At 31.7% G+C, this 10,655-nt stretch overlaps 1 pseudogene; it reads left to right on the top strand.

The window, feature by feature from the left end:
* The first annotated feature begins 6,585 nt into the window (after positions 1-6,585).
* Positions 6,586-7,842, top strand: LOC143224705 (low density lipoprotein receptor adapter protein 1-like; annotated as a pseudogene).
* Positions 7,843-10,655: the final 2,813 nt, after the last annotated feature.

The raw sequence follows: 10,655 nt of genomic DNA on the forward strand, positions 1-10,655 counted from the left end.
TGTCCATAAAGTTATTTTATTAGGTAGGGTAAATCAATCCTCCTGTGTGTCACTGTTAATAGTGTCCATAAAGTTATGTTATTAGGTAGGGTAAATTAATCCTCCTGTGTGTCACTGTTAATAGTGTCCATAAAGTTATTTTATTAGGTAGGGTAAATCAATCCTCCTGTGTGTCATTGTTAATAGTGTCCATAAAGTTATTTTATTAGGTAGGGTAAATCAATCCTCCTGTGTGTCATTGTTAATAGTGTCCATAAAGTTATGTTATTAGGTAGGGTAAATCAATCCTCCTGTGTGTCATTGTTAATAGTGTCCATAAAGTTATTTTATTAGGTAGGGTAAATCAATCCTCCTGTGTGTCACTGTTAATAGTGTCCATAAAGTTATTTTATTAGGTAGGGTAAATCAATCCTCCCGTGTGTCATTGTTAATAATGTCCATAAAGTTATTTTATTAGGTAGGGTAAATCAATCCTCCCGTGTGTCATTGGTAATAATGTCCATAAAGTTATTTTATTAGGTAGGGTAAATCAATCCTCTTGTGTGTCACTGTTAATAGTGTCCATAAAGTTATTTTATTAGATAGGGTAAATCAATCCTCCTGTGTGTCATTGTTAATAGTGTCCATAAAGTTATTTTATTAGGTAGGGTAAATCAATCCTCCTGTGTGTCATTGTTAATAGTGTCCATAAAGTTATTTTATTAGGTCGGGTAAATCAATCCTCCTGTGTGTCACTGTTAATAGTGTCCATAAAGTTATGTTATTAGGTAGGGTAAATCAATCCTCCTGTGTGTCATTGTTAATAGTGTCCATAAAGTTATTTTATTAGGTAGGGTAAATCAATCCTCCTGTGTGTCACTGTTAATAGTGTCCATAAAGTTATTTTATTAGGTAGGGTAAATCAATCCTCCTGTGTGTCATTGTTAATAGTGTCCATAAAGTTATTTTATTAGGTAGGGTAAATCAATCCTCCTGTGTGTCATTGTTAATAGTGTCCATAAAGTTATTTTATTAGGTAGGGTAAATCAATCCTCCTGTGTGTCACTGTTAATAGTGTCCAGTAAAGCTATGTAATTAATTAATGTAAATAACCCTTGTGTGTCTGTGTTAATAGTGTCCAGTTAAGTTATTAATTAGCTAGAGTATATAATTACTCCTGTGTGTCATTGTTACGAGTGTCCAGTAAAATTACTGAATTAGCCAGTAAAAATAAATACTAATGTGTGTCACTGTTCAGTTACTCTGGTTTCTTAGAAATATGTTAAACACGGTTTGACAAACGATTTGTCAGAATAAAGCGTAATAATTGTATTGAATTGTTTTATTTGTTTTTGTGATAAAGTCGGTGTATCATTGTCTCTAACCTTTTACAAGAGAGAAAGGAAACCATCCACGTTAAGCAATTTACTGCTACTTTTATAACGCACCGGGATCCTGCAAGTAGTGAGCCCTAATTCCATCACTGAAAAGTTTTGTCCTTCTAGCCCTAGGTCCGTTATTATGTGAAGGTTTACTCACACAGTGAGAGATATTAACTTGTGTTTCCTTCAGTCGCTATCACTTATACTGCTAGAAACCGGGTTTCGATACCCATGGTGAGCAGGGGTGTGTGGAGGTTTGTACATAATAAGAAACAAATTACTTCAGTGTATACATTGTACTCTTGGGCACGAGTCGTGCAGGTAGCTACGTACATGACAGCTTTGTGTGAGGCCCGGCATGGCCAAGCGTGTTAAGGCGTTCGACTCGTAATCCGAGGGTCGAGAGTTCGAATCCCGGTCGCCCCAAGCATGCTCGCCCTTTAAACCGTGGGGACGTTATAATGTGACGGTCAGTCCCAGTATTCGTTGGTAAAAGAGCAGCCCAAGAGTTGGCGGTTGGTGGTGATGACTCTGGTCTTACACTGCTAAATTTGGGACGGCTAGCGCAGATAGCCCTCAAGTAGCTTTGCGCGAACTTCAAAACAAGCTTTGCGTGAAATTCAATAAATAAACAAAGAGAACTATAAGTTAGGGTTTCAAATATGTAACTAACAGCACTAATATTGCTAATGTAATAAGTTTTCTTAATATTACAAATTACACTAGCCTGAAATATGTATCTTATAAAACAACAACGTCTAAACAAATTGTTACTTTGAAATTTTCCAACGCTCTCTATGTTTAAAGTAAGGTAGATGTGAAACTCATTAATTATATTTGATGAGTTGTTGAACATAAGATTTTCATGTTAAAAAGTAGAAAAAACATAATGTTTACCACACAGTCTTAATAAAAAATGAGAACTTATGGTTTTCGTTTGTCTTTTGTTCGACATCTGCACGGTCAGTCGCCGCTTTAGGCTTAATAAAACGGTGAAAGACAGATATTTTATTTCGCAAAGAAAACGAAACAAATCACTACATTTCAAATCATTTTCTCGACGTGTTGAAAAGTTTGTATGGAGCGAGATGGCACTTGACACGCTCGAATCGAAACGCATTAGATGTTTTGACACAGGGAAATGTTTACATGTTATTACAATAATGTGCTATTGTTTCATAAACTTAAATGTAACAAGAACATTGTACGTGTCAAACTGGTTTTGGGTTTAAGATTAAAAGCTTTGGATCAACTGGTTTTGTATGCTCTAAATATATACAGACTGTTTGGTATTTGTCGTGCCAGATTTTATAACTATACCAACAGAAGTTCAAGTTAATGATGACACAAGGTGAAACTGTTGAGTTTAGAAAATTCAATGAAGTATGTTTTAAAAGTCCCAAATTACATGTGTATCCACTTCACTAATTACATGTGTATCCACTTCACTAATTACATCTGTATCCACTTCACTAATTACATCTGTATCCACTTCACTAATTACATCTGTATCCACTTCACTAATTACATCTATATACACTTAACTAATTACATCTGTATCCACTTAACTAATTACATCTGTATCCACTTCACTAATTACATCTATATTCACTTAACTAATTACATCTGTATCCACTTAACTAATCACATCTGTATCCACTTAACTAATCACATCTGTATCCACTTCACTAATTACATCTGTATCCACTTCACTAATTACATGTGTATCCACTTCACTAATTACATCTATATACACTTAACTAATTACATCTGTATCCACTTAACTAATTACATCTGTATCCACTTAACTAATTACATGTGTATCCACTTAACTAATTACATGTGTATTCACTTAACTAATTATATCTGTATTCACTTCACTAATTACATCTGTATTCACTTCACTAATTACATCTATATTCACTTCACTAATTACATCTATATTCACTTCACTAATTACATCTATATTCACTTCACTAATTACATGTGTATTCACTTAACTAATTACATGTGTATTCACTTAACTACTTACATGTGTATTCACTTAACTACTTGCATGTGTATTCACTTAACTACTTACATGTGTATTCACTTCACTAATTACATGTGTATTCACTTCACTACTTATATCTATATTCACTTCACTACTTACATCTATATTCACTTCACTAATTACATGTGTATCCACTTCACTAATTACATGTGTATTCACTTCACTACTTATATCTATATTCACTTCACTACTTATATCTATATTCACTTCACTACTTACATCTATATTCACTTCACTAATTACATCCGTATTCACTTCAATAATTACATCTGCATTCATTTCACTTCAATCTCTTACGTCGTTTGTGAAACTTTCTTCAAGTGAAACTGATTAGACATATTATGATCGTGTTTCCATAACAACCTGGCTTTGCTAAAATCTATGTTTTTGTGTTTTTACTGAATTTCATTGTGTCCTATGTAAAGTACATGGTTATATTTCCACTTCCCTTCATTCTTTTATATAAACTATATAGTTATGTTTCCATTTCCCTTCATTATTTTATATAAACAACGTGGTTATGTTTCCACTTCCCTTCATTATTTTATATAAACTATATAGTTATGTTTCCATTTCCCTTTGCTGTTTCATATAAACAACTTGGTTATGTTTCCACTTCCCTTCATTATTTTATATAAACTATATAGTTATGTTTCCACTTCCCTTTGCTGTTTCATATAAACAACTTGGTTATGTTTCCACTTCCCTTCATTATTTTATATAAACTATATAGTTATGTTTCCATTTTCCTATGCTGTTTCATATAAACAACGTGGTTATGTTTCCACTTCCCTTCATTATTTTATATAAACAAAGTAGTTATGTTTCCATTTCCCTTCATTATTTTATATAAACAACGTGGTTATGTTTCCATTTTCCTTCATTATTTTATATAAACAACGTGGTTATGTTTCCACTTCCCTTCATTATTTTATATAAACTACGTGGTTATGTTTCCACTTTTCTTCCTTGTTATATATAAACTCCGTGGTTATGTTTCCATTTCCCTTCACTGTTTTCTATATACTTCATGCTTATGTTTCCACTTCCCCTCAGTCTTTTATATAAAAGAAATTGTTATGTTTCCACTTCCTTTCATTGTTTTATATAAAGTACATTGTTATTTTTCCACTTTCTTTCATTGTTTTATATAAACTACATGCTTATGTTTCCACTTCCCTTCATTATTTCATATAAAGTGCATGGTTATATTTCCAATTCCCTTCATTATTATATGTCAACTGCATTTTTATGTCTCCACTTCCTCTCATTGTTTTTTATAAACTACATGGTTATGTTTCCATTTCCTTTCACTGTTTCATATAAACTACATGATTATTTTTCCACTTTCCTTCATTGTTTTATATAAACATGTTTGCATTTCAACTTCCCTTCACTATATTATATAAACTACGTGGTTATGTTCTCCCTTCCCTTCATTGTTTTATATTAAAATGCATTGTTATGTTTTCATTTCCTTTTATAGGTTCATATCAAGTACATAGTTATATTTCCACTTCCTTTCCTTGTTATATGTGAACTGCGTCGTTATGTTTCCACTTCCCTTCACTCTTTTCTATATACTACATGCTTATGTTTCCACTTCCCCTCATTGTTTTATATAAGCTACGTGGTTATGTTTCCATTTCCCGTCATTATTTTAAATAAACTACATTGTTATGTTTCCCCTTCCCTTTATTATTTTATATAAACTACATTGTTATGTTTCCACTTACCTTCATTGTTATATATAAATTATATGCTTATGTTTCCACTTACCTTTCATTGTTTTATATGAAAACAGATTGTTATATTTCCACTTTTCCTTATTGTTTGATATAAACTACATTGTTATATTTCCAATTTCTTTCATTGTTTGATATAAACTACATTGTTATATTTCCAATTTCTTTCACTGTTTGATATAAACTACATTGTTATATTTCCAATTTCTTTCATTGTTTGATATAAACTACATTGTTATATTTCCAATTTCTTTCATTGTTTGATATAAACTACATTGTTATATTTCCAATTTCTTTCATTGTTTGATATAAACTACGTGATTACATTTTCACTTCTCCTTATTGTTTTATATAAACTACATGGTTATGTTTCCACTTCCCTTCATTGTTGTATATAAACTACATGGTTATGTTTCCACTTCGCTACCTTGTATTATATAAACTACGTAATTACATTTCCACTTCTCCTTATTGTTTTATATAAACTACATGGTTATGTTTCCACTTCCCTTCACTCTTTTCTATATACTACATGCTTATGTTTCCACTTCCCCTCATTGTTATATATAAACTACATGGTTATGTTTCCATTTTTCGTCATTGTTTTAAATAAACTACATTGTTATGTTTCCCCTTCCCTTTATTATTTTATATAAACTACATTGTTATGTTTCCACTTACCTTCATTGTTATATATAAATTATATGCTTATGTTTCCACTTTCCTTTCATTGTTTTATATGAAAACAGATTGTTATATTTCCACTTTTCCTTATTGTTTGATATAAACTACATTGTTATATTTCCAATTTCTTTCATTGTTTGATATAAACTACATTGTTATATTTCCAATTTCTTTCATTGTTTGATATAAACTACATTGTTATATTTCCAATTTCTTTCATTGTTTGATATAAACTACGTGATTACATTTTCACTTCTCCTTATTGTTTTATATAAACTACATGGTTATGTTTCCACTTCCCTTCATTGTTGTATATATCTACATTATTATGTTTCCACTTCGCTACCTTGTCTTATATAAACTACGTGATTACATTTTCACTTCTCCTTATTGTTTTATATAAACTACATGGTTATGTTTCCACTTCCCTTCATTGTTGTATATATCTACATTATTATGTTTCCACTTCGCTACCTTGTCTTATATAAACTACGTGATTACATTTCCACTTCTCCTTATTGTTTTATATAAACTACGTGGTTACATTTCCACTTCCCTCCATTCTTTTATATAAATACATTGTTATGTTTCCACTTCTTTTCACTGTTTTATATATACTACATTCTTATGTGTCCACTTCCCCTCAGTGTTTTATATAAAACAAATTATTATATTTCCACTCCACTTCATCGTTTCATGTAAAATGCATTGTTATGTTTCCACTTCCCCTCATTGTTTTATATAAACTACATGGATATATTTCCACTTCCTTTCATTGTTTTATATAAACTACTTCGTTGAGTTTTAAAATGTACATGTTGGCTGGTTGCCTACGGGGTTTTCTAAAGTCGTCACGAACGAACTGTACACAGGAAGTCCAGGTGTTGGAGCAGGTGTACTCCACAGACAAAACGAACATTCACGTCTGGGTTCTGTCAGTTGAGTGTTGTTTATTCAGGGTAACGGTATGGCCTCACACGACCAGTTTCCTCGTACTTTTGTGGCCAAATACCTCGGGAGACGAGACGCCCGTGGGCTGTGGGGAATCAAACACACTCGACAACCCGTTGATGACATGGTTGCAGAAGCACGAGCCCTAAAACCAGGGGCTACTTTACCTTTCCTGAAATTGCAAGTATCTGCAGAGGGCGTGACGGTGAGCGAAATGCCTCAGAACACGAACCCTAACTTTGAGGCAGGACTGTTTCCGATCGATTCCATATCGTATGGGGTTCAGGACCTTGTATACACCCGCGTGTTCGCTATGATATACGTGCGAGACAGCACAAACGTGTTTGAAAATCACCCTTTCGAATGTCATGCCTTCGTATGTGATAGCCGGCAAAACGCGCGCTCTTACCCTAGCACTAGCATCGGCCTTCCAGGAGTTCAGTAAAACAGTGAAGCAACAAGGTTGTGACAGGAAGCCTAGAAAGTTCGCTATTGACCTACGAAGTGCGGAAGAAATCCAAGCGGATCTGGACGGTAGTCCAGCAGACCACTCCGAAGCTTAATCAGCGTATTTTAGTTTCGTCTATGGTCAGTTTATGGGTCACATGAACTTGTAGAGGTAAAAGAAACAATTCAAGTAAAGTAAGAACGTTAATGAGCTGGTAGATAAACGGTTGAAAGTAACAAGGTTGTACTGCTGGGACAGCTATTATCCATCTCTGATTGAATGGGACATTTGTGCACTTCAACTTTCTGTCAAATAGCACTAGGGTAATCCAAGGTTGTGACAGTAGTTTAACTACTGATTGTGGGAAAGTGTTAAGTTATTACCACTGGATATGGGATATGAAGCCTTTGTCTACCTGATCAGAATCTAGTCTTCATAGACACCAAAACCATGAAGAAAGATAAGATAATACGCGTTAGGTTTATATATAGGAACAACATAAAACTTACGTGAATAGAACCACTTCTTATTAGTTCGTAGCTGTTTTGTAATTGGTTAGAAATCATTAATAAATGTTTACACTTTCAACAAAAAGTACAATAGCTACATTGTTGTCTCTGGAGGACACTGATAACAACATTAGCTACACAAAATAATTAGTGAGTATAATTGTTACATTTCTGTTGTCTCTCTGGCACTGCTAACAATATTAGTTACATAAAGGAATTAGTATAATTGTTTCATTGTTGTCTCTTGAAGACATTGCTTACATGAAAGAATAAGTTAGTATAAATGTTACATTGTTGTTGTATGATCATGGCACTGCTAACAATAGTTATTACATAAAGGAATTAGTTAGTATAAATGTTACATTGTTGTTGTATGATCATGGCACTGCTAACAATAGTTATTACATAAAGGAATAAGTTAGTATAAATGTTACATTGTTGTTGTATGATCATGGCACTGCTAACAATAGTTATTACATAAAGGAATTAGTATAAATGTTACATTGTTGTTGTATGATCATGGCACTGTTAACAAAAGTTATTACATAAAGGAATTAGTATGAATGTTACATTGTTGTTGTATGATCATGGCACTGCTAACAATAGTTATTACATAAAGGAATTAGTATGAATGCTACATTGTTGTTGTATGATCATGGCACTGCTAACAAAGTTATTACATAAAGGAATTAGTATGAATGTTACATTGTTGTTGTATGATCATGGCACTGCTAACAAAAGTTATTACATAAAGGAATTAGTATGAATGTTACATTGTTGTTGTATGATCATGGCACTACTAACAATAGTTATTACATAAAGGAATTAGTATGAATGTTACATTGTTGTTGTATGATCATGGCACTGCTAACAATAGTTATTACATAAAGGAATTAGTTAGTATAAATGTTACATTGTTGTTGTATGATCATGGCACTGCTAACAAAAGTTATTACATAAAGGAATTAGTGTGAATGTTACATTGTTGTTGTATGATTATGGCACTGTTAACAATAGTTATTACATAAAGGAATAAGTTAGTATAAATGTTACATTGTTGTTGTATGATCATGGCACTGTTAACAATAGTTATTACATAAAGGAATAAGTTAGTATAAATGTTACATTGTTGTTGTATGATCATGGCACTGCTAACAATAGTTATTACATAAAGGAATTAGTTAGTATAAATGTTACATTGTTGTTGTATGATCATGGCACTGCTAACAATAGTTATTACATAAAGGAATAAGTAAGTATAAATGTTACATTGTTGTTGTATGATCATGGCACTGCTAACAATAGTTATTACATAAAGGAATTAGTTAGTATAAATGTTACATTGTTGTTGTATGATCATGGCACTGCTAACAAAAGTTATTACATAAAGGAATAAGTTAGTATAAATGTTACATTGTTGTTGTATGATCATGGCACTGTTAACAATAGTTATTACATAAAGGAATTAGTTAGTATAAATGTTACATTGTTGTTGTATGATCATGGCACTGCTAACAATAGTTATTACATAAAGGAATAAGTTAGTATAAATGTTACATTGTTGTTGTATGATCATAGCACTGCTAACAATAGTTATTACATAAAGGAATAAGTTAGTATAAATGTTACATTGTTGTTGTATGATCATGGCACTGCTAACAATAGTTATTACATAAAGGAATAAGTTAGTATAAATGTTACATTGTTGTTGTATGATCATGGCACTGCTAACAATAGTTATTACATAAAGGAATTAGTTAGTATAAATGTTACATTGTTGTTGTATGATCATGGCACTGCTAACAAAAGTTATTACATAAAGGAATAAGTTAGTATAAATGTTACATTGTTGTTGTATGATCATGGCACTGTTAACAAAAGTTATTACATAAAGGAATTAGTATGAATGTTACATTGTTGTTGTATGATCATGGCACTGCTAACAAAAGTTATTACATAAAGGAATTAGTATGAATGTTACATTGTTGTTGTATGATCATGGCACTGCTAACAATAGTTATTACATAAAGGAATTAGTATGAATGTTACATTGTTGTTGTATGATCATGGCACTGCTAACAATAGTTATTACATAAAGGAATTAGTTAGTATAAATGTTACATTGTTGTTGTATGATCATGGCACTTCTAACAAAAGTTATTACATAAAGGAATTAGTATGAATGTTACATTGTTGTTGTATGATCATGGCACTGCTAACAATAGTTATTACATAAAGGAATAAGTTAGTATAAATGTTACATTGTTGTTGTATGATCATGGCACTGCTAACAATAGTTATTACATAAAGGAATTAGTTAGTATAAATGTTACATTGTTGTTGTATGATCATAGCACTGCTAACAATAGTTATTACATAAAGGAATAAGTTAGTATAAATGTTACATTGTTGTTGTATGATCATGGCACTGCTAACAATAGTTATTACATAAAGGAATTAGTTAGTATAAATGTTACATTGTTGTTGTATGATCATGGCACTGCTAACAATAGTTATTACATAAAGGAATTAGTTAGTATAAATGTTACATTGTTGTTGTATGATCATAGCACTGCTAACAATAGTTATTACATAAAGGAATAAGTTAGTATAAATGTTACATTGTTGTTGTATGATCATGGCACTGCTAACAATAGTTATTACATAAAGGAATAAGTTAGTATAAATGTTACATTGTTGTTGTATGATCATGGCACTGCTAACAATAGTTATTACATAAAGGAATTAGTTAGTATAAATGTTACATTGTTGTTGTATGATCATGGCACTGCTAACAAAAGTTATTACATAAAGGAATAAGTTAGTATAAATGTTACATTGTTGTTGTATGATCATGGCACTGTTAACAATAGTTATTACATAAAGGAATTAGTATGAATGTTA

Source organism: Tachypleus tridentatus, chromosome 9, assembly GCF_004210375.1.
Source record: "Tachypleus tridentatus isolate NWPU-2018 chromosome 9, ASM421037v1, whole genome shotgun sequence".
NCBI classification, from domain to species: Eukaryota; Metazoa; Arthropoda; class Merostomata; order Xiphosura; family Limulidae; genus Tachypleus; species Tachypleus tridentatus.